Source organism: Lissotriton helveticus, chromosome 2_1 (genome assembly GCF_964261635.1).
Source record: "Lissotriton helveticus chromosome 2_1, aLisHel1.1, whole genome shotgun sequence".
In the NCBI taxonomy this organism is placed as follows: Eukaryota; Metazoa; Chordata; class Amphibia; order Caudata; family Salamandridae; genus Lissotriton; species Lissotriton helveticus.
In genome coordinates this window covers 1,440,586,143-1,440,612,189 of record NC_136059.1, presented here as the reverse complement: position 1 = coordinate 1,440,612,189, position 26,047 = coordinate 1,440,586,143, and the positions used below count along the sequence as shown (strand labels likewise).

Genomic DNA, 26,047 nt, shown 5'->3' with positions numbered 1-26,047 from the left:
TTTTTTTGATTTTTGTTTACAAGAGGGCTTGTTTATTTCCGCTTCCGTAAGGAGCTAACCAATCAGAAGAGTCCGCATGCTCACGCATGCGTAGGAGCTACAACAACAATCCCCGCCTCTCGTAAGCTTTTTGAAGACGAGGGCTTTAATATTCTTCGTGGTGACCAGACGAACGTCACATGAAAAAAGGGCTTCTATTGGTCCAAACTAAAAGAACTCACTGAACCAATCATAGAACCGCTTTTGACAGCTCTCCCTGAGGTTCGTCTAACATGTAGTGAGGACTATTATTGGTTCAGATTATAAGAACTCACTGAACCAATCACAGCACCGCTCTTGATAGCTCTCTCCAAGGTCCGCCAAACATGTACAAAATCTCGTGCACTACACTGCGTCACCACCTCCCCCTCGGCTCAGTTTCTAACCCGAGGCAACGACGGAAAGGTGAGTGAGCGCTGTGTGTTCGAAACCATACAAACAGGCGGACTTGCAGATAGGCGTATGTATATATGGGTCGACCTGATATTTGTAAAGAAATTACTTTTCATTTTACGATGTATCATTCATGGCTCCGGCTGTTTTGCTATGTTGCTGCTCCAACCACCCTGTGAGGCAGCTGAGTTGATTTAAACCAGGGAGTTGTGAGAGACATATTTTTCTTTTAAAAATCCCCCCTTTTTTGTGCAAACAATCGTGGCCTGCCATATTGCCTTCTATGTATCACTGATGAAACGTTCTTTTTCGACTGTTTAGTCTGAATCTGAAGTTATATTCAGATCTATGCGCTTATTTTCAGTGCGTGGCCTCCTTTACCCTGAGCGGTCGCCAGGTGAGGTGAGGTTCTTCCTCCCTTCAACTAGGGTGAGTAATTATCGAATAAACACAAAACTTATATAGAAACATGAGAAACTTGGGATAGTTGTTTATATCTTTAACCCTGTCTTGTTTTTGTTTCCCACATTGTATATACAGGAGAAGATACACCAATTTTCTTTGAAAATTGGATAGTGGTTGTAGATTTCCTATCACATCACATTAAGTAAGTGTTGCAGTAGTACATCATAGGTCCTGACGAAAGCCGGTAAAGGCTGAAACATGTTGACCAAATAACACACATGGTGAATAGCAATTCCTTGCATGCTATTATTACACTGCTTTTAATTATACCACCTTGATGGACAGACCTAATAAAGTTTTTCTTATGACATCAAAGTAGGTATTTTTAAACCACTTGGATTATTTTCCTTTTCTTTTCTTTCAATTTTGAGCACTGCAACTTTTTGCCCCTTCAGCTTACACACTGTCATCTTCTTTGGTTGAATGCTCAACCAGTGGGTCCAATATTAGGTAGCCTCAGACCTCTCCTGAGGAGGAGCCTACTGGACACCATTTTCCAATGTGAATAACCCAGATGACGAAATTCCACTTTTGAGTGGGCTGATGGGTACTTTTTCTAGTTTTCATACTTTGTATCTTCTCTCCCTCTCTTTTCTTGGTATAACAATGTCACTTCTCTGGACTAACTTTGTGGTCTCAGTATGAATGTGGGACACTATTAGGTTCCATTGAATCCATTTAATTCAGACTTCTGGTATCTTTCGTGTGTTTAATTGTCTAGTTGGGGGACAAGGTACCATTCGGTCTAAAAAAACATTTGCCCCTTGGACCCCTCACCACTCTTTTGTCTCTTTGTTAACCCCTGGTACTCACCTGACTCTATCCTGATCCAGTGTTGCTCTTATCTTCCCTGTGCTCACGAAGAGGTTCCGGTTCCTGGAGTTCCCTGGAATCCTGTTCCCCGGCGCATCTTCCGGCTCCTAGGAAAAAAGAAAACAAGATGTGAAGACCGGTTGCTTAGCAACCATAGAAACTCAATCGGTAAAGTGCATTCTGAAGTAATTGTCACCGCGGAAAGACTTTAATTACCATTTTAAACTCTGGCAGGACATTTTGGAGTACGTCTGAACTGAAGTACTTCAAGGCAAAGACTATTTAGAGACTTGTTTAAGCATTTCATTTGAATGCACAAGAAACAAGTTATTCTAAGTAACAGTAGTATAGAAAGTGTGGAGCGTTTTTAACCCGTTATTGTTTAACCCGTTTGTTGCTTCGAACGTTCTGCGCCAGTGCTGAACGTTCGAAGAAATGGGTGCGGCCGCGTCGGCCATCGGACATGCGCAGCACTGGCAAGGTAGTGCTCGCGACGACCGTTGGCCGATGGCAGCACTCAAGGGGTTAAAGGACAATTCATACAGATTGAACTGAAATAACACTGACAAAAGTGTTTTTTTTTAATTTGTTTTTATTGATTTTACAAAACAGTCAGCCAGACATTATAGAGCAATACATTATCATATAGGTACAAGGCATGATTACATATGTTTACAGCCAGTTTAGAGTAATACACAACGATAGCGCCGAAGATCCAAAAGAGTCACCGTATGTCATCACATAGAGGTCTGAAATCGTTAAATGAGTCTCTAACCGCAAGCCAGTACAGAGAATTCATAGCATTCTCGTCTACACCAGTAGTCCAGCAAAACATACCATGATTAATCAAATCTGTCAGGACCCATTACAGTTATATCAACCTAACAAAACTTAAACTTACCCAACCCTCCCTCCCCTCCCCGCATGCTCGGTAACAAGTATTTATATTAGCATTTGCACAGTTCCATAACTGTATATCTCGGTTCCACAGTCTATCGCAGCATATTCTTCTATCATTGCATTCCAGCTCAGCGAAATCTGTGTTTTCCTTAGGCCTCTATATTCCTCCCTTTTTAGTTCAGCCCCCTCTGCCTTACCCCATCTCGTCCCTTCCGAAGGCCAGTCCTGCAGGGACGGGGCCCTAATAGCTTTCCATCGTGTAGTTATGGCTCTTTTAGCTATAAGGAGCGCAAGATTGTCAAATCGAGAGGCGGGATTACCCTTCTTTTCACTGGGCCCTAGTCCCAGTATGCAGTATTCCAAGGTGTCATTATGGCGCACCGGGGCTATATCCGCCAGTATTGTGCATACAGTCACTCAGTAGTGTCCCAGTCGATGGCAATCCCATACCGTGTGTATCAGCCCCGCATTGGGTGCGTGGCAGCGCGGGCAGGCATCATTTGCTCACGGAGACATAGTGCTCAGTCTGCGTGGGGTTAAATAAACTCTGTGTAGCAGCATCAATTGAATAAATTTAAATTTAGGATTACGAGACACCTTCTTAGGGTATCCCAGTATAGTGTCCCATTCCTTGACTGTAAATTCATGACCTACGTCTCCTTCACACCTGTCCCGTAAAAGTCATAATGATATCGCTGTCTCAGTCTGAATTCCTTAAGCTAGCCATTTTGTCAGGCGTGCCCCACTTCCCATTAGGTATTGCATGGTGAGTAGTGTATTCGTGGTCGGTTCAGTGTCCTCTGGTGACCATGTAGTGCGTATATATCTGGATATATGTGCATGTAGTATAAACATTGTATTGGGGGCACCATGTATGTGCACAAATGTTTCATGTGTCATTAATTCACCCTCAGTAGAGAACTCTCCTATCGTGGTGATGACCGCTCCAGTCCATGCTTGAATAGCACAGTTACGGGTCATTCCCGATCGTGTAGGGATACCCAGTAGCGGAATAGTGGGGGCATATGGTGTCATCTGTCCAGTGTATCTCACTGCACTCCTCCAGTAAGTAATGGCTAACTTTAATAAGTGGGGTGTTGATGCCGGTAGGGGAGCCTGAGGTAGTAAGAGCCAGTGAATGACCCTCTTGTCCCTATCCCGCGATGTCATAGCCAACTCATGCAAATTACGTCCTGCAAGCCAATATGCTAGCCACTGCAATTGGCTAGCGTAGCAATGCGCACGCAAATCCTGCACTCCCATCCCCCCTTGTTTCGTGGTTAACTGTAATTTTGCTAGGCTGATATGTCTGCACCCTGTGCCCCATATTAGGTCTATTACCAGAGAGTTCAATACCTTAAAGATCCTCAAGGGGACAAGTACAGGTAAATTGGTGAAATAGTAAAGTAGCCGCGGCAGCAGTACCATTTTTGTGATGGCTACTCTGCCTGCCACCGATAGGGGCAGTAAAACCCAGAATTGGGCTTGAGATTTGAGAGCAGTGATCATGGGCGTCAAGTTGCCATCTAGGAGATCTGTGGCATTGAGATAAATCTGTATTCCGAGATATTTAAAAGTATCAGGTGCTATGTGGAAGGTCCAGGGGCGGAACGTAAAGTGACCGCTTCTCGCAGAGCTATCAACGAAATATGCATACGACTTGGCAGCATTAATAGCCAGGCCAGAAAGTTCTTGAAATGACTCTAACATGAAGGGCATGGGGTGTGGGTCTGCATCCATGTCTTTAATATAAAGGATGAGATCATCTGCGTATGCTGAGACAGTGTGGGATGCACGACCTCGCGTTATTCCCTTTCAGGCTGCAAAAGCACAGAGTCTGTGCAGGAGCGGCTCCAGTGCCAGGATAAACAGCAACAGCGATAAGGGGCAGCCCTGCCTGGTTCCCCGAGCCACCGTATATTGCCCTGAAATATGCTGCCCGTGCGCAACTGTGCAGTGGGGTTCGTATATAGTAAGCACACCCACGTTATAAATTTCTCAGGTATACCAAATCGTGCGAGGGCATAAAACATATAGTCCCATTTCAAGGAATCGAATGCCTGCCTCAGATCAAGTGATATGCAGCCTTCCTTAGTACCCGTGTCGAGTGTGTCCAACATGACCTGGTGTAGGCGTCGGATGGTTAGTGCCGTGTTCCTACCAGGTACAAACCCACATTGATCGGTGTGTATTAGTGTGGGGATAAACTGACCAAGGCGAGCGGCCAACAACTTACTCAGGATCTTATAAACCGTATTAAGGAACGATAAAGGTCTGTAGCTCGAAATAAGCAAACTATGCCTCCCGGTTTTTAATAAAGAAACCACTTTCAATGTAATATCCGGAAGGCAACCTTCTTCCAACGACTCGTGGGATATGCATTGTAAACGTGGAATCAGCAAGTTGGCATATACCGCATAAAATTCAACCGGTAAGCCATAATTCCCTGGGGTTTTATTACGTGGCAAAGCCTTAATCGCCTGCCGGATTTCTGCCCCTGTTATTGGTCATGTTAATTCGTCACGTTGTTGTTGTGTGATTTGTGGTAAGCAGAACCCGTCAAACAAGGGTACAAAATCAGTGTCAGTAAGTCCAGGCAGTGGACCGTAAAGGTGCTCGCAGTAGTCCCTAAACGTGGTGTTGATGTCTAATTACGTGTTCACCACAACATCCAAAGTGTTCCTAATTTCCAATATGGGTGCGGGCAAAGAGGTGTTTCAAACCATTCGTGCTAGTAATGGCCCAGAACGGTCAGCCTGTGTGTGTTTTTTCTGTGGGTATAGCCTGCGATCGACAACACATAGCTCCTCAAGTAGTTCTTCGTATTGGATGTTAGCCTCCCGTAGCTGTGTCAATTGTTCATTTGTCCCCGCAGCCTACCCCTCCAGCGCAGCCAATTTACCCTCCAGGTCCGTAAGGCGTTCTATTAGTGCGAGACGAACTCCTGTCTTGGTGCTGATTGCCACTCCCCTAATGACTGTTTTAAATGCATCCTATTCCATCTGGCGGATGCTAGCAGACCTCGTATTGTCTGTAAAATAATGGGTAATCGCCTCCGAGAGGGCATTGCGGAAGACCTGATCTTCCAACATTGTGGGCTGTAGTTTCCAAGTCGGTTTTGGGGTTGGAGCCTTGCCTCACTGTAGAGTTAATTCCACCGGGTTATGGTCCGGTAGGGTTCTTCCCATATGGAGCACAGAAGTAACGGACCCCATCAGGGTGCCAGAACATAGCAACTGATCTATCTGAGTGTGTAGTCTGTGTGGTTGTGAATAAAAGGAATACTCCCTAAACCCTGGATGCTTCCCCCGCCATGCGTACTGTAGATCCCACCCCTCCGTCCACCCTTTGAGTGCCTCTGCTTGTTTTTTGTCAACGTCTAAGACAGCATTAAATTCGCCCCCCCAGCACCCAAGGATATTCTGTCCAGTCTGTCAAGGCTGCACCCAGTGTAGCTACATATTTATCCTGGTCAATGTTCGGTGCATATATACAGTCCATAACCACATGAGCCCAGTCCAAAAAGCCATGGAGCAACACATATCTGCCGCTGATGTCTATTTTCTGCTATAGGAGCCTGGCAGGGACATTATTTCGCGCCCTCACCACCGCCCCCCTGGAAAAAGCTGCGTATGTTGTAGCAAACAGTTGCCCCCTCCACCTTCTCTGCAACTTGGCTGCCTCAGCAGTATTGAGGTGTATTTCTTGCAGACAAGCTATAGCAACCTTCCTTCTATTAAGTTGCACCAGGACACAGTGCCTTTTATGGATTGAACCCATGCCCCTCACGTTCCAGGTACAGTAGGTATATTTGTTATGTAATGCCATTGTGGTGCAGAAAGCGTAGGTGCCATGTGGAAACCGAATCTCAGTAAACATAAATTGTCTATGAGCCGAGCATGTAAATTTCCCAATATTAGGTTCCCCCATAAAACATCAGAGGACCAAACTTGAAACAGAAGTCCAACATGGATTCTAAAGAATGAATGCCTTATCGCTATCGCCTAGGGGGTGAAGGCCAGAACTGCGACAGTTCAAAGAAACAACGTATTGCCCATTTGAGAAGGTCCTGGTTACTTTAGCACACTTCCCTATACAGCTTAGTTACACTAGACCTACTAAAGCAGTCACCAACAGTAGTATATATACTGCATAACCTCTGCATTCTTTACCGCTCTCGGACATCCCGGAACACCACATTAGAAATCTCAGGCAACCTGAGCTGTAATCGATGGGAACAGCGTTATGCTAGTTTCAGAGTCAGAGCGCACAGTATCCACATCTGATGAGTGCTCCGAGGTCGCCGCAGCCTGGGCATCGTGAGTAGCCAACGCTGCCGACGTCAGGAGTGCATCTTGCTGGCTATTCGTAATCTGTTCCGATGTTGGGCCAGCATCCACAGTGTCTGTATTACTGCCATATCCCGATCAGGGTAGTCCAGTTGTTCGTATCGGGGAGGCACGGCATAGCTGTCCCGATGGTAGTGAAGTTTGAGCAGCCTCCGGTGTAAAACTTATTTCAAGCCAATCCTTTGCTTCCTCCGGGTTTTTAAAAAAAAAAAAAGATTTTTGTCCATAGACAATTTTCAGGCGAGCTGGAAAAAGCAGTGCATATTTCAAGTTGCGTGCACATAGGTTCTTCTTGACTCCTAAAAAAGTAGCTCTAGCCTTCTAAACTGCCGGGGTAAAATCCGGGTAAAGAGAAATTGTCCTGTTCTCAAAACGTATGGGAGCATTCTCTCTGTAATGTAGTATGTGTGCTATCAGCGGGCGGGGTGGTGCACCCGGCTGAGGATGTCGGGGAGGCACTCGGTGCGCTCTCTCCACACTGTACAAGGATGTTAGGTTCTCCGTCGCTACATGGTCTCTCAGCCAGTCCTCTACAAACTGTGTGGGGTTGGATCCCTCGCTTCGCTCCGGTATACCAAGAATGCAGACGTTATTGCGGCGGGACCTCCCTTCCGCATTGTCTACTCTGTCCTGCAAGCACTTCAGTTGACGTTGAAATTGCTCGAGCTAAGTGGAGTGCATGGTTTGCTGGGGAATCAGATCATCCAGTGGCAGTTTATTCAATTTGACCTTGTCTGCAATTTTTTTGTGGTCCGCTTGCAATAGGTCGAGATTGGTGGACATCGTACCCAGGCGCGCCTCGAGTGCCGTCCATGAGTCTCGTATTTCTTTCAAAATTAAGTCCAGCTTAGCATCGTGGGGATCTGTTCCAGTGGGAGGTATCACATCATTGTCCGAAGCATTGGAGGGGCCAAATGTGAGATGTATCTCGCCATTCGCTGCCGCATCCGCTTGCTTGTTCCTGGTGCGTCCCATTGTGCCATGGCGTCTGCCAGTCCATCTCTGCTCCCGGATGGTCACTTGGGGGACCACCAGGGCACAACACTTGGTAGTTTTTATACACACATGTAGGCTCAGGTTCTTGTCGCACATAAACCGCGCCTGCAGACACGGTTCTCACAGGTCATGGGCTTTTAGTCTCAACTACGTGCTAGCTTCACACTCCCCATGGTCACTTTCGGGGATACTGATCGCTGCACCACCAGCAAGCATCAAATCCGCCCCAGTGGTAGTAATATCAGTGCACTCCCAATCCAATCCCGGGTGCCCCTCCACAGCTAGGGCAGACAGCAGGTGGAGAGCGTCACTATTACCTGCACGTGTGGTCACCAAACATGGAGGCAGGGGTGCAAACGACCAGGAGTGAGCCTTGCTGTGGCGCGTTGATTTGCTCAATGAGGGTAACGCACATACCAGAAAAGGCTGAGGCAGCATGCACAGAGCACCGCAATGTAACCCCAGGCAGTGTGTGGCCCCCGTAGTCAGCAGGGAAACAGCGATGCCGGCATAGGATCAGGGGTGCCCCCACGCAGGCACACGCAGCACTCCTCCTCGCTCAGGCTCACCTTGGGATCGCCAGTTTACGTCTCAGTCAGGGGGGGGGCTTAAGCTCCTGCAGTCTTCACACTCCGCAACGCCATTATCTCCTGTAAGTGTTCGCACACACACTAGGGTGCCTCTCACCATCCCGCTCTCCCACGCCGGTCATGTTCGCAGCCGGCCGCAACTGCCATCTTGCCTTCCGCGGTCTCTAGTGCTGCACAGCAAACCAAGGAAACAAACGCTCATCGCTGCCGCCTCCCGTGTCACCGCCGATCAGGAGCAGCCTCTGCAGACCCCCACAAAGATATCACTCATAGCCCCCAGAAGTATGGTAGGAGTTACTATTCCAACGGGACGGTCTTGCAGCATACGCGGCTCCGCACTCCGTCTCTCCATGGCTCCGGTGTCGTCCAGGAGAAGCCCAGAATTGGACAGGTTCCGTCAAGTTTATTGGCGCCCAAAGCACATCTACCAGATCCAGAAGTGTTCCGCTGCAGCAGGATGGGTGACCCAGCCTTTCAGGTCCAGTTAGATGAAGGATATTCTGCTAATTGTCAGGGTAGGGAATGGAGCTCTTGCAGCTCACGTCCTCCATGCCCGGCAGTTGGCCACGCCCCCCACTGACGAAAGTGTTTTAAGGCATTTGTATAAATATTTGTGCCTGTGTTCTCTTTTGTATTTTTATCACATTTTAGTTTACGAATCGTTTGGGGCACGGCTCGAGGCACAAACAGGTATGTTAATGATACATATCAATAAATGTAGTTAATGTAAATGGGCTATAACATTGGCTGGTAATAATCTGCTGATTACCATTGTGTTCTAGATTATAATTTTTTGGAGTGTTACATTTGAAAGTCGTGTAACAACGGATGCTTCATACAGAAGTTACTGATTCAGAAATTCTCACATAGATAGAAATCGGTAGACACTCTTATCAAGTAAATGTTTTAAGAATATACTAACCAGGAATAACTGGAGTGCATGTATGATAAAGGTAATTATTTGTATTAATATAGAGTGATCAACAATTGTCCAGAAGCTCTCCTATGAATAGACAAACTCCTTCATTCCTTCCCACCAGAGAGGCATTCCTGAGAGATATTCCAGCAACGGCAACAGAGATTTCTTATTTTTCTTGTCTCTCACTTCCATCCCCCTTCCCCTAGGGGGTTATCGGAGCGGCAAGCATGTACCTTCCTTGCCGTTCTGGTAATTACCGGAGGGATCTGTGAACAGTCAGCATCATGGAAGGAACAAGCTGGAGTGCAAGTGGGTGACCCCATAACATTGCACACCGGAGCTCTTAGGCTCAGGGGGACCCTTTAGGGAAGAGCTGTGCCAAGGGCAGAGGAGCTGTCCTGCTCTTTAAAGCCTGAGACAGCAAGCTGCTGCTCAGGGACAGGGAGATTGGGAAGAAAGGCTCCAGTAGGTCAAGTCAAAACCACTTTATTCGATTTAGTTAAAAATCATAAAAGCATTCTACAATCATACAAACATCAAAAGGCAGAAAAATCCATGAGCAAATACAAGTGCATCGTTCAGTAAACATTCATAAAAATACAAGATTTAAAAAAGCGACAGTGATAGTTCATTAATATACAAAAATACATCATAATGGGTAAAATACTCAGTAAAATAGACATTTAAAAATGATAACAACATTCATTTCATTTGTCTTCACACAACACTAATATTTATATCTTTCAGTCTTTTCCTCCTGCTCCTAACCGCAGCGACAAGATAATTAGCCACGCTCCACATAACCCGCGTAGAATCCATTAATTGGAGAAACAGGAGAGCAGGTTTTGCCTGAAGGAAAGCTTTTTCCTTCAACAATGGTACAAGATATTTCTGTCTGGGCTCACTGAAGAAATCACAAAAAAGCATAAAGTGCATATTGTTTTGTGCAGAAAAACTATCACATTTACAAACAGGGGCATCCTCCTCCTTAAACCAACCGTGACTGTCACACAAAACTGTATAAATCTGGTTAAACCGAAGTTTAACCAGAAGCCACCTATGAAAGGGGATAGTGACGATGGTAAGGTACGGTTGGATGGTAAGACGCGTAATGGTCAGATAATGGGCTCTGACCGTGGGCTTAAGTAATTGGCATTCTTCCCTCACCACATTTTTCCTATATACAAAATTGGCCTTCACCCAGACTGAATCTGATTTCTTAAGACCCTGAGGGAAAAAGAAAATATCAGGGCGGCCCAAGTCCAAAGAGCACTTCTTTACATGTGAAAGCCAATTTATACTTTTATGGTTATCCAGATTTAAACAATCCGCCAGAATTTTATGGTTAAGAACCAGATTTTTGTTGGTCCAGAGCCTTATCCATAGCAGAATAGGAGCCATAAGAAGGGTATCCGATATATAACCAAACCCCACTTCCTGGTGGACTGAAAACGTAGCTGTGGATTGGGGAAGCCCTAGGGTGGAACGCAGGAATTTATTTTCTTCCCTTTGGATTGTATCGCTATTTACATAGCCCCACAGACCAGCGCCGTACCTGGCTATTGCCAAAGATTTTGCCCTGTATAAATTAAGTAAAGCACTTGTTGGCTTCCCTCCCAGTCTCCTTGCGAAACTTAGGATGGCATTGGTTGAGCTTCTAACCGCTTTAGTTTTGGCTACAATTTGCGGAGCCCAACTCCCCTTGTTATCAAAAATTACGCCCAGATATGTGAAGACTTTAACATTTGTAATTACATCGCCATTACAGAAAAACTGTCTGGAGTTGTATTTACCAGTCCCTATAGCCATGACATGTGATTTGGAGTTGTTTATCACTAGGTCTAAGGATGACATAAAATCATTAAAAGCATTTAAAAGTTTTTGTAGACCAATGGGGGTCCGTGCTATTAGAGCGGCATCATCCGCGTACAGAAGAACCGGAATACGAGTTTCCCCTGCACGCGGAGTGTCCAAGGTCGCAGATAAAAGAGTTTCCTCAAGTGAATTAATATACAGGGTAAATAGCATGGGCGCAAGAATGCAGCCCTGCCGCACTCCCCTACTAGATTTGAACCAGGCGGTACGATTACCTTCCTGATCCATTCTGATCGATGCTTTCAGGTCTTTGTGTAATTCTGCCAAAAAATATACAAGGGGGGGGTCCAAACCCAGCTTTAGTAGCATAGTCCACAGTCTAGCTCTATTGACCAAATCGAAAGCTGTGGATAGGTCCATGAATGCAACATAAATTGACCCTTTTTTGACAGTTGTGTATTTCGAAATTAATAAATGAAGATTTAGGCATTGGTCCTCAGTCCCCCTCCCAGCACGAAACCCATATTGGGCATCAACTAGAATGTTATTTTCTGTGGACCAGGTGTTAATTCTAGCAAGCAGGACTTTACCCAAAATCTTCATTGATGAGTCCAATAATGAAATTGGCCGAAAACACTTTGGGTCATTTCTTGAACCCTTTTTAAAAATAGGTACTATAATTGCACATGACCATGATTTTGGCAACCCCCCCTCATAAACACAATTAAAAACATTGGCTAAAATTTCAGCCCACAATTCAGAATTTAATTTGTATAGGTCCGGCGGCACCCCATCCGGACCCGGGGCTTTATTTGCAGCTGAGCCCAAAATAGCCAGCTCTACTTCTGATTTGGTGAAATCAAGAGTCACGGGGGAAACGGGGGAGTAAGGTATTTTAAACACCTCCGGAGTTTCATTGGAACCATATATGTTGGAAAAGTGATTAATCCAATCAGCTTCCGGTATATTGATTTCAAGGTCCTGATTAGATGTATGAGAGAACAAGGGATTATTAATTATAGCCCAAAATTTGGAGCTATGTTTAAGGGTTATGGGGTCCATCAAAGAGTCCCAGGCTTCATCTTTAATGGCCTTTTTTCGCAATTTAACTGCCAAAGTATATTGTCTTCTTAAATCTGCTACCAATGATCTATCTCTTGGCAATTGTTTGAGACCTTTCAATAAAGCTGCGTGTGCCTGTGAGCAGGAGTGGTCGAACCACCTACACACAGGGAGCGAGCCCCTCCCTGGTTTGGCTCTAAGGTCTTTCTCAACTCTAGCGCAAATGTCTTCAAAAGCGCTCACAACTTCCCCTCCCCTCAACTCTCTATTCAAACAAATCCCAAATTCAACTCCCATATCCTGCACAATACGACCATAAAAATCCTCTGGGCAGATTTTGCACCATTTAAGGCGTCTGCCTTGATCTTTACTCCTCACATCTCTTATAGAAGTAGTCCTAACTACTCCTTTATGCAAACCAGAGAGAGAATCTAGAACCAATAACACAGGGTTGTGGTCACTAAACCCACTAACAATTGCATTATAAAATAATACATAACGAAGGAGCCCTGGGGTCATAAAAAAATAATCTATAATCGTTTCACTGCCCCTTGCGTTATACGTAACCACCCGGGTTGATATATCTAAGAACCCTGGTTCATATAAATCATTTGATGAAAGCATGCTTTCCATTGCCACACCCTTTGGACTATGTTCAAAGTGTGGCGGTGAGGTGTAATCAGGAGCGTTTTCATCAGTAATCTGGCAATGGGACTCACACAGATGAACATTAAAATCGCCCATCATTATACACTGGACAAAAGTGGTTTGTTTTGACATATATTTAGTTAAAAAGTCTGAAAGGCTATCTAAAACAAAATTAGGGGGTCCACCCTGCATGGAATTATAACAGTTGATCAATACAATCTTGTTCTTGTCTGCCAAACAAATTTCCAGCATCTGGAAATAGTGGGAGAAGCTAGGGATTTCTCTGACAGTACCAACAATTTTGACTGAAACAAGAAATAGCAAACCTCCTCTGTCCCTACCCGATGTAGAACCCAGGGCCTCAACAAAATAGGAAGTATATCCTTCTACCCAGAAACCTTTGTCTTTCGTCCAGGTTTCTTGTAGTGCTACAATATCATGATTCTTCACTACTTGTAGCCAGATAAAGTCATCCTGTTTCGCCCGTAGGCCCGCAATATTCCAAGATAGTAGCCGCAAATGCCCTTCCCCTAGCTGAAATGGGTCATTAATTACAGAATCGAATCTAACAACAGGTAGGGTCACATCAGTATTAACTTGAAGTTGGCAAATCGAGTTATCCTTTTTGGGTACAGATGCTAGTCATTCAATATCTATGCTATCAGCCAGTGCTGAAAACATGTTTGACAAAGGTAGATTGTTAGGTGGTATATTCCTTGCAACATTTACTGCACCATTAGCTTTAGTTGGCTTAGTTGTCCAAACATTAAAAGGCATGGTTGAGATGAGGTTATCATCTGCCCAGGTGTTTGCACTAGACCGTAACTTAATATTCTCATTCACAGCTAACCTATGTGGACGAGGATAGAAAAAACCCAGAGGCATCGCCCGTACCCCTTTACTTACGGGATCAAGAGGAGAGTCATCCCAGAAAAGTCGACTTGCGACGTTCTTAGATTTAAAATTTACAATAATGCAATCTCCAGATACCTCTTTCTTACTTTTACCCACCCAGTTTACCCGTCTACTTGTTACAATGTGATCTGCAATGTTACTTTCTCCCGTGCAGTTGGCATTACACCATTTTTTAACATGCCTGAGCAGAGACTCATGTTGTTCTATCACTCCATCTTCAAGTTTAGGTACATTAACCAGGATAGCAACAAAGGGTGTTGCATCCGGAGGTAAATTTATTGGCGGTACCTTTTTTTCCGGGGCCCCCCCCTGGCCTCTAGGCCTTATGGAACAACTTTCACCAGGAACAACCTCTGTCATGGGAATATATATACCATTGTCAACTTTTCCTTTTAGTGGCACAGGTAAAAGGGGGGTATTAACTTGTCTAGTTACAGGTGGGTCACCAACTTTAGGGGTGGTGGCTTTAACAATTGAGGAACAGAGAGCCAAAGGCATAGGCAAAACAGGGGCCCGAGCATTAAGAACTTCATTTATACGATCACATTTTGATATAAGGTTCTTAACACAGTCCTTCAGGGTTTCATTTATGTCCGAGGCTATCTGAATTAAGGCAGTCTCAAGCCTATCTGTAAACAGTTTTTCCAATAAAGCCATAATGACTTCCTCCGTCAGCAAGGCTGGCTGGGAAGAAACAGCCGTCAAAGGTGCCGACCCTCCGGCAGTCCCGGAGTTCATAGGGGGGTTAGGTACCACAATTTCAGGTATGGCCGGGCATGGAAGAACTGTAGCCGGGAGTGACACAGTAGATCTACAAGCCTCAATGATCACCCGAGGCTCCAAAGGTATACAGTTTATAGGTGAGGCATGAGAAGTTTCACCAGTCCCGGGACTAGAAACAAGGCCCAGTTCGCGCTCGGACTCAGCAATCTGAGATGATAATTCCCCAACCTTGGAAGTGAGATATGTGAGTATACTTGTAGTATACTTAGGCACCTTAGCTTTAGCTTCATCCGCCGCTGCAGTTGCCAATTTGCGCTTACCCATTATGAGAGATGTTAAGGACCTGGCCCGTCCCGTCCCTGGTCGTCCTTGGACGGCCTTAGACGGCCCGCCCTCTGCCCGGGCTCCGCCCGGCGACGCCCGCGCGCGTCCCGCGACGCGGAGGAGTGGGCTGTGCTTTCTAGCGCCTCCGGGCGCGAAGCCGGTGTCAGGCAGGAAGTCCACGCAAAGCCCGCTGGGAGCTGTAGTCTCCAGCCGCTCCAAGGTGGACGATGGCGGCGAGACCAACAGCGTTACCAACCCAGGGGCAGGAGCTGCGTGCTGGCGTGCAGGTCCGGTGAGTGCGCAGGCTGAATGAGACCCCCCCAGTACACTGAGAGCAAAAACTCCAAACCTGGTGCCACCAGGGGAGTAGTAGTGCCTCAGCATTTTAGAGAGTTTCTCTTCACATTGGCACATGACATCCTGCTAGCTGGGCATCTTGGCTAGTCAAAACTTGGAGCAGGCTTGTTAGCCACCTCTACTGGGCAAACATGTCCTAGAAGGTGATGGAGTTTTGCAACTCCTGTGCCACCTGCCTAACCAGCGGCATAGCCGGTGGCCACCCAAAGGCCCACTTAATTCCACTTCTAGTGGTTGGGGTACCCTTTTAAAGGGTTAGGATTGACATTGTCGGTCCCTATGACCCTCCAATAGCATCAGGAAACAGTGTATGCTGGTAGAAGTGGATCATGCTACCAGGTATCCTGAGGCAATTCCCCTTAGGTCTATCACTGCTGCTGCAGTGGCTAGGGCATTCATTGGTATATTTGCCAGGGTGGGTTTTCCTAAGGAGGTGGTGTCAGACAGAGGTACAAACTTCAGGTCTAGCTACCTGAAACACATGTAGACTGAATGTGGAGTGACTTACAAGTTCACTACACCATATCACCCACAAACTAATGGCCTGGTTGGGAGATTCAACAAGACCATTAAAGGCATGATCTTCGGACTCTCTTCTAAGGCGAGTAGGGAGGACCTTTTGCCTTGCCTGCTTTTCGCTTCTAGAGAAATGTACAGAAGGGAGTAGGTTTTTCCTCCTTTGAACTTCTGTTTGCCCATCCTGTGAGGAGACCACTTTGCCTGGTTAAGGAAGGCTTGAAGCGACCTCTCCATGGCCCTATACATGATATTGTGGACTATGTACTAGGCCTATGTTCCAGAATGGCAGTGTACATGTATATTGATAACTAGAAAGGATGAGATTGCCCCCGTGTGGTAGTGACGCTTACTAATTCCGGTGTATAGTTGTATGTAGTATGCCAATCTGTTGGATCTCAAGGGAAGAAGGGTCATCCACCCTTCAGCATAAGTGACCCAAGAGGATCACACAACTAATTTACGACAAGCCCGAGCACACATACAATATAATTTGCATTTATGCAGGGTAATATAAATCACAACAACAGTATATGACAGTTTGTCTTTTAGACAGATTCAGTCTGATATCCAAGATAAGAGGAATAGCACTTTCGTACTAAGACGTGTTTCCGGTTCTATTCACCGGCACCCCATATGGGGTGCCGGTGAATAGACGAGGAACCCCGATGGGGTGCCGGTGAATAGACCCGGAAACACGTCTTAGTACGATATTGCTATTTCTCTTTTCTTGGATATCTGTACTGAATCTGTCCCACTTGCAGTGCACGACCACTCACTGGGATTTAGCAATTACTGAAGGAAGGAAAATTAGAAGTGAACGAAAATAAACAATTATCCCTGCCCTCTTGGCCGGGACGGAATTATAACCGGTTCAAAGGCTGACCGCCCAACCACAAGGTCAATTAGCCCCGATGGGGTGCCGGTGAATAGACCCGGAAACACGGCTTAGTACGATAGTGCTATTTCTCTTTTCTTGGATATCGGTACTGAATCTGTCCTACTTGCAGTGCACGACCACTCACGCGAATTTAGCAATTACTGAAGGAACGAAAATTAGAAGTGAATGAAACTAAAGAATTATCCCTGCCCTCTTGGTCGGAACGGAATTATAACCGGTTCAAAGGCTGACCGCCCAACCACAAGGTCAATTAGCCCTGAGGAAGTTGTGGGTCACTCCCAGGCGACAAAACACGTGTTGGCTGGACCAACAGAAGAAAGAACATTAAAAGACAAAGTGTGGGTGGCGTGGCCGTGCAAGATGGCCGGGCATATGTTAACTGCTTCGGCTCCCGGTCCGCGCGCTACCTGGCGAGGAATTGTAGCCGGTATTCGCGCACGAAATCAGCAGTGCGGCACAGCCCCTGACAGCGGAAGAAGTGGGGCGCAGCAGACGGCAGTTTTTACTAAATTTTGGGGTCTGGGGGCCCCGGATGCGGTGAGTCCGAGTTGACGAGCGTGGCCAGTACAAAATGGCGGCCGCGACTTGGGTCTGACGAGCCACCCTGAGACGCTGTATGTCGGAGCTGGAGCGGCAGCAGTGGCCAAACGGAGAACCTGGGGTCATACCAGCGGTGGCGATGTCTCCTGGCTCGAGTGCGGAGTTAGTGATTCCGGCGCCGCACTGAAGGATGAGCCCTTACATGGCGCCTGACCCCAAGATGGCGGCCACGGCGGCTCCCAGCAGTGCGGGAGCCCCGTAAACAGTCGCATTTGCTTGGCTTATTCCCTGGGGCACAGCAAGAGGATGGACAGCTGAGAAGGCCTGGGGTCCCCTCCTGGCGAAACAGGATACGTGCAATGGTGGTAGAGGTGGAGAGAACGCAGAAGATTTACCAGCTGGCACCCCAGGAGTGGGTTGATACTATCTCCCTGGGCACAGGGCGCCTTTCGGCTTCCCCCTACAACTTGGGCAAGAGGAGGGGCCCGACACACTGGCCAGGGTGCTAATCAAGTGCGGAGGGGCACCGGTGAAGGTGAGGAACTGGTATTCGTGACCCCAGACGGAGTCTTTTTACACCTGGAGTCTAGCTACCGCCTGGGTCTCTTGAGGGGGGTCCTCCCTATGCCGCAGAAGAAATGTACCAATAAGGGGACCAGCAAGGTGTCAGACTTCTTCGCCGCCGCCGAGACTCGACCCGCACTGAAGGGTAACTCCGACAAGTTGACGATGGCCCTTTCGAAAGCAGACCTGCTGTCCATGTTTAAGGACTTCAAGTCAGAACTCCGTTTTGAATTAGGTCAGGACATTAACTCCTCCATGGACCAACTGCGCACCGACTTGTCGGAGCGTCTGACATCTCTCCAGCAGGATGTGGACTCAGTGGGCACCAGAGTCCTGGACCTGGAATCGCAATACCAGGAGCTCAAGCAATCGGTGGAGGACTGCAAGACGGACGTTCAATCTCTCAAGGAGCAACTTCTGAAGTCGCAGCTTAAGGCCGAGGACCTGGAGAACCGCGCACGACGGGAGAACATCCGCGTCCGTGACCTGGAGGAGGGCGCTGAGGAGTCTGACTTGGAGGCATTCATGGAGGGGCTCTTCGCTGAAATCCTGAGCCCCCGGGTCCACAAAATCAAGCTGGACAGAGTACATAGAGTGGGCCCACTGCAGAAGGACGATAAGAAGAGACCCCGGGATGTGCTGGCGAAGTTCCATTCTGTAACAGGGTGGAAGGTATCGCGACAGATACGGACTGGTGGACCCCTGACAGTAATTCCGCCCCTTCTCTGCTGCAGAACTCATGGGGATGGCAAGGTTGCCAGAAAGGAGGACTATACCTTTAATTCGGAGGAAGAAGACCGAAAAGACACGCCCCCCTGTGACGTGCTCGTAAGCCTCAGCGAATACAGCATGGGACAGGCAGTCACGCCTCCTCGTGACGTGTGGCCGAGAGGAGTGGACAAAAACCCGGAAGGAGAGGAATCGGTGTGCCCTGACACCCCGACCACGGAGAAGAGAGGAGAGCGAGGAAGGAGCGAGGAGGACGGACGAGGACCGATACCGGAGGGAGAAGCGGAGAAGAGACCAGGAGGAGCGGCGCCAGGAGGCCCGCGATACCGCGCTGCACCCAGCCATACTCCAGGAGGAGGAGTATGGCTCTCACAGGTGCGTGACCGTGTGTCAGGCTGGTGGGGAAGGTGGGGAGCCGCCGTGTAAATAGTATATAGCGTCTCAAACCTACCCACCCCTTTTTGTACTTACCCTACCTCCCCTGACCTTCTATCCCTCACCAAAGTTCCCTTCACTCGTTCGGCACCATAAATAGTTGTGCGCGCTCACCGGTATCCTCACTGCCCCCGGGTTTCCCTAGGGAAATCTTACAAGTAGAACAAACCCCTAAGAGTCTGTCTGTTTCTCTTCTGCATGTGGCGCTGGAAGAGGAAGACGGAAGGTCGAGTCCCCGCAGATCCCGAGACCTAGCTGCCACTTTGGATCCGGCCACTCTAGCAAGGGAAAGACGGTCCCAACGAAAGAAAAAGACATTTATAAAAATAAAACCTCAGTTACCCCGCTCTGGTGTCCGTGTCCCTCCTTCTGAACCGCAACAACTGGTGTCAGAAGTAGGATCAGAACCCTCCATCCCGATAATAGAGATGGATCAGATTATTCAGCATTTAATCAAGGGTCAGGAGAAATTAGAATGGGCAGTCGAACGCCAGATGACGTAGGCCCAGGCGCATCGCGAGACATTCCAATCAGCAATGACTGCCCAGATGGAGGGACTGCACAAGGCACTAAAGGAACCAGGCAGTGCACCATTGACAGAAAGAAGGGCCCCCGTACCGCATCCATCCAGGGTATCCCTACAAAAATTCCATCCTGGAGAAGACCCCGACGCCTTCCTGACTAATTTTGAGAGGGCTGCCGGAGCTTGCGGCTGGGTAGAAGAAAAATGGCCATTTTTCCTAGCACCGTTATTATACGGTGAGGCACAGGCTGCATACCAAGTAGCGAACGCTACAGGGGTGACTCCGTACCGCGAGATTAAGACCATAATACTGGACCAGTTAGGCATGGACACAGAAGCCTACCGTGTCCGGTTCCGAAAAGAAAAAGGGACATCAGGCGAAAACCCCAAAACATTGTTCTTCCGCCTAAAGACTGCAGCAGACAAGTGGATCAGACCTGAGGAGAAAACCAAAGAGGAGATCATGGATTGCATCTACTTAGAGCAATTTATGGAGGCCTTGCCCTACGGGACACAGAGGTGGCTAAGGCAACACGCGGGACTGACCTCACAGCAGGCAATCGAAAAGGCCTCCACGTATACTAGGGCACAACCCAAGGCATACCCCTGGGAGAGTGAGAAGACGAAGACTCCAGCGACCACTAAACCGGAGAAAAAAACGAGACCCACCCTGGAAACCCCTAGACCAAAACCTCCCAGAATAGAATATCCGGTGATGAGGGGGCCCCAGTGTTTCGACTGTGGGGAGTGGGGCCACATAGCCTGTATGTGCCCACGAAAGAAGCCTAGTGAAGAACCCATGGAAGTTGGCTACGCCCCTAGAGCTGTTATGTATACAGCCGAAATGGTACCCTCTTTCTACGTAAGGGTATTGGTTATCCAGAGGTGGGTGAGGGCGTTACTAGATTCAGGGTGTCGTCAGTCAGTTATGCAAAAATCCCTTATACGACCTCATCAACTCATTGCTGGTTCCCAGGTTTTCATAAGATGCGTCCATGGGGACGTAAAACCCTATGCCCTGGCTGAGGTTGTGATACAACCATTAGGTAGAACCCCTTGTAAGGTCATGGTAGGAGCAGTGAATACGCTCCCAGAGGATTTGATTCTGGGTGTTGACAATCCTGACTTCTTAGCAATGTTCAGGACACTCCCTCAGGTATCAGAAGGAAAAGCTAGCGACGCCTTAATCACAGCTGATCCTTGGACCCTAGACCGTAACTTCCGGTTTGCACAGGCAAACGACTCCACGCTCTTCAATGCCTGGGAGTCGGCTCATGCAAACCAGGGTTTAGCAAACATCCCTTACCCTAGGTTCATCATAGAAGACGGTTTACTGTACCGGGAGGGTAAGGTAGGGGATCCCAAGCAGCTCCTAGTACCTAAGGATTTCCGAGAACAGGTATTATATTATGCACATGCACATCTGACAGCAGGGCACATTGGGGCGGAGAAAACGATCCAGAATATAACGAAGTGGTTCTTTTGGCCGGGGCTATATGCTATATAAGGAGGCTACTACCTATTGTAGGTCATGTGAGATATGCCAGCGGAGGAACACACAGAGGCCCCCGGCTGTGCCGTTACAGCCTATGCCCATTATTGGACAGCCATTCGAGAGGATGGGTATGGACATCATAGGGCCGTTACCACACTCATCTAACGGGAACACCTACGCGTTGGTAATAGTGGATTACGCCACCCGGTTCCCAGAAGCCTTTGCTCTTAAATCTCCCACCACTAAGAACATAGCGGAGAAATTTCTGGAGCTATTTTCACGGGTAGGGTTCCCTAAAGAGGTCGTTACCGACCAAGGGACCCCGTTTGTCTCTAAACTCATGAAGGAGGTAACGAAGTCCTTGAATGTCCAACAAATACGCACTTCAGCCTATCATCCACAGACAGACGGGCTGGTGGAACGGTATAACTGTTCCCTCAAGGCCACCCTAAGGATAATACTGTCTTTAGAGAAACAAGATTGGGACAGACTTCTTCCCTTGGCTCTTTATGTATTACGAGCACAAGTACAAAGCTCAACAGGCTTCTCAGCGTTCGAATTACTATATGGGAGGCAGCCTAGGTCCCTTCTAGAGATAACCCGGAAGGCCTGGGAAAGGGAAGAACAAGAGGAGTCGAGGTCACTCCTTGAGTATACCCAGCTCCTAAGAAGCAAGTTGGGGAAGTTGAGGGATCTTGCCTATTCCAACTTAGAACAGAGTCAGGTACGACAGAAAAAAACCTATGATAGAGGAAAGAGATGGAGAACTCTGAATGTGGGGGATTGGGCCCTGGTGCTTCAGCCCACTTCGACGCAGAAGTTCCATAGAGAGTGGAAGGGGCCTTATAAGGTTATAGAAACCATTGGAAAAACCACCTACCGTTTGCAGATATCCCCGGCCAAAAACAATGTTTTCATATAAATATGCTCAAGAAATGGCTGGGATCACCCCCCCGAAATGCTCAGTTCAGTCTGCCAACGGCTACCGAGACCTCAACCCTAGAGGCCCTTCCCATAAATCAGGAAATCAAGACCCACAAGAAGCAGGAACTTGAGGTCACCCTCAGGCCTTTTTCCGATCTGTTTTCCGATCAACCTGGTTGTACCAGTTTGATCGAACATAGAATAGAGACGGAGCCCGGGAAGCAGGTTAAACTGCGACCGTACCGGATTCCAGCGGCCACACGTGAAGCTGTGTGGAAGGAGGTACAAGAGATGTTGCGCCTGGGGGTCATTAGACCGTCTCGCAGCAGCTGGTCGTCACCAATTGTTATGGTACCGAAGCCGGACGGGTCCACAAGGTTCTGTATGGACTTTAGAGCATTGAACTCCATTTCCAAATTCAATGCCTACCCAATACCGAGGGTCGACGAATTGATTGAGCGTATCGGGGAGGCCCGATACATAACGACCCTAGACCTCACGAAGGGGTATTAGCAAGTGCCTCTCCGTGAGGAGGACAGACACAAAACGGCCTTTGCCACAGACGAAGGACTGTTTGAATTTAACGTGTTACCGTTCGGACTGCACGGAGCACCGGCTACCTTTCAAAGGCTGATGCATGGGATCCTATTTCCCTTCCGAGCCTTTTGCTCCGTGTATCTGGACGCTATCGTCCTCTTTAGCGGATCTTGGTCGGAACACTTAGAACACCTTCAGACCATTTTGTTCGCCCTCAGGGAGGCCGGGTTGCCTATTAATGCAAAAAAGTCCCGAGCAGCTTACACCAAAGTGAAATATCTAGGATACATGCTTGGTGAGGGGGCAATAGCACCACAGAAAGAGAAAGTCTGGGCAATCAAGGATACCACTTTCCCTCTCAATAAGAAAGATCTAAGAGCCTTTCTTGGCCTCATAGGGTATTATAGAAGATTCATTGCCAACTTCGCGGACACAGCGAGTCTGTTAACCAATCTCCTCCAGAAAGGGGTGAGCCCTAAACGGTTTCAGAACCCTTCCACTGAAGAAAAACAAGCCTTCGAGTATTTGAAGGACGCTATTACCACCAGTCCCATCCTGATACCACCTGATTTCAACAAACCATTCTTCGTGGCTACGGACGCCTCTGACACAGGCATCGGGGCTGTCCTCTCATAGTTGGGGAGGGATGGGCTAGAGCATCCCCTGTTGTTTATAAGTAGGAAATTGCACTCCAGGGAAAGGAAATATCCTACTATAGAACGTGAGTGTTTAGCCATACGTTGGGCGGTTGAGAAACTGAAGTATTATCTTGAGGGAAAGCAGTTTACTTTGTTTACAGACCATGCTCCATTACAATAGATATACCGACAGAAATCACAGAATCAAAGGGTCCTGAGATGGTTCCTCTTCCTACAGCCTTTTTCGTTTAAAATACAGCATAGACGGGGTCGGGACCATGGAAATGCAGACTTCCTGTCTAGACTACGCCCCCTCCCCGATCGGGAGAAACCAAGGGGGGAGGAGTGTAACAGGGGAGAGGGTATCGCGACAGATACGGACTGGTGGACCCCTGACAGTAATTCCGCCCCTTCTCTGCTGCAGAACTCATGGGGATTGGAGTCCAAAGAATGGTGGAACCAGCAGGTTGGCAGAAAGGAGGACTATACCTTTAATTCGGAGCAGGAAGACCGAGAAGACACGCCCCCCTGTGACGTGCTCGTAAGCCTCAGCGAATACAGCATGGGACAGGCAGTCACGCCTCCTCGTGACGTGTGGCCGAGAGGAGTGGTCAAAAACCCGGAAGGAGAGGAATCGGTGTGCCCCGACACCCCGAACACGGAGAAGAGAGGAGAGCGAGGAAGGAGCGAGGAGGACGGACGAGGACCGATACCGGAGGGAGAAGCGGAGGAGACCAGGAGGAGCAGCGCCAGGAGGCCCGCGATACCCCGCTGCGCCCAGCCACACTCCAGGAGGAGGAGGAGTGTGGCTCTCATAGGTGTGTGACCGTGTGTCAGGCTGGTGGGGAAGGCGGGGAGCCGCCGTGTAAATAGTATATAGCGTCTCAAACCTACCGACCCCTTTTTGTACTTACCCTACCTCCCCTGACCTTCTATCCCTCACCAAAGTACCCTTCACTCGTTCGGCACCATAAATAGTTGTGCACGCTCACCGGTGTCCTTTTTGCCCCCGGGTTTCCCTAGGGAAAACTTACACGTAGAACAAACTCCTTAGAGTTTGTCTCTTTCTCTTCTGCATGTGGCGCTGGAATCCGACCCGGGAAAGAGACTCGGAAGAGGAAGATGGAAGGTCGAGTCCCCGCAGATCCCGAGACCTAGCTGCCACTTTGGATCCGGCCACTCTAGCAAGGGAAAGACGGTCCCAACGAAAGAAAAAGACATTTATAAAAATAAAACCTCAGTTACCCCGCTCTGGTGTCCGTGTCCCTCCTTCTGAACTGCAACACATTCCTACAAAGCTAAAGAGGCGGTTCTGCAGGCGGCCAGGGCGAAAGATTCCATATCCTTCCAGAACTTCTCCTGCGCCATCTTCCAAGATGTTGCACCGGCCACACTGGCGCGCAGACAGACGATGAGGCCCATCACGACCAAGCTCCAAGAGGATGGTATCAGATATCGGTGGACTTACCCCTTCGGTCTCAGCTTCGAATTTCGCAACAAACGACGCCATGTCACCGATCTACAGAGCGGTTTGCAGCTGTTGGGCCTTGCCTCCGACGATGGAGGAGACTCGACCCTGGAGGCCTCTAGGACACCGGCGAAAGGCGCACCCCGAGGCCGCCGCTGACTAATCCTGGGGGCTGCTGCCTGATTGTGCGTATAGCTGTCCTCATGGGAGATCACTGCCGAGTCCCGGGCTGCCACCCTCGGGCCGCATGACTCCCCGGGTGCCAACAACTGCTGCGGTGGAGGTGAGCCTTTGTACACTGCTGGTTCCTTGTTGGGACCTTCCCCATGTATTGTGACTTCCTCTCTTAATAGGGGTATCTGGGGGCTCATGCTTGGGCCCCAGTGACTAAGTGCAACATCCGGTCCCCGGCGGGGGCTTAGACTCACCTCCGGGCCTTGCAGAGGGGCTCAGAGGTGGCCATTATTTTGTGCTCCATAGCGCAATAGCACTGAATTTTGTGAACGATTGAGCTGGGTTTTATGTTGTCTAATTGAAAGTTGAATGTTACTGTGCAGACTGATATGTGTTGGTTCCGTTTAGAGCTCTCGCCGAGGTGGGGTGCGGACCGGGTCCCAGGACCCGTAGTCCCCCTGTATCTATGTGTGGGCGTAGTTGCCCTACACTGCGAGGGAGCATTAGGTTAATTTTTTCGTACTGGTTTTCTCTTTTTTGGGTTCTGTTGGGGACGGGGGAGGAAATCAGGGGGGATGTGGTGGTAGCAGGAGATTGATAACTTATGGCTATGCTACGATTGTGAGGTCTTTGCAAACAGGGAGGGGCTGGGAGGAGGAGGAACCTGGAGACAAGGGAGGATACGAGGGAGAGGGGACATTCACCAGACATGGGCGGCCCCAGGACGCACCAGAGACTACAGGGGGGATGGAGGCCGGGAGATTCAGTCACATGATAGCCCTTTTGGGTTGGGTGGTAGGGGCTCCCCCTGACGCACAATGTCCTTGGGTACATCGCTGATGCCACTGACTATAGGGACATGGAATGTTAAGGGGCTGAACTCTCCCCAGAAGCGCCAAAAGATCTGTAAATATATTATCGACCATCAGTTGGATATAGTGGGCCTCCAGGAGACCCATCTGACCAAATCAGACGACGCCCGCCTTAAACACAAGCAATTCCCGCTCATTTATAGGTCCTCTGCCACTACGAAGCACAGAGGGGTGGCCCTTATGTTCTGCTTGGCCTTGCACTTTCAGCCTATGGGAGTACAGAGTGAGAAAGAGGGGCGTTTGGTCATGGTGAAGGGCTTACTGCGGGGCAGACTATGTACCTTTCTTGTAGTGTACGCGCCCAACACTGGTCAGAATGGGTTCCTCCAAGTCCTCTTGGGGAGGGTCACAGACTTTGCTGAGGGGCCTCTGATTATCATGGGGGACTTCAACTTAGTGTGGCAAAAAGACTTAGAAAGCACG

General features: G+C 48.4%; 1 long non-coding RNA gene across 1 annotated transcript in view; it reads right to left on the bottom strand.

Moving 5' to 3' along the window:
• LOC144819790 (uncharacterized) overlaps window positions 1-26,047 on the bottom strand; it is a 347,845-nt gene that overhangs the window by 186,270 nt on the left and 135,528 nt on the right. Inside the window, exon 2 of the long non-coding RNA XR_013607568.1 lies at window positions 1,711-1,817. This is a non-coding gene — a long non-coding RNA (uncharacterized LOC144819790). The remainder of the gene's footprint in view (window positions 1-1,710; window positions 1,818-26,047) is intronic.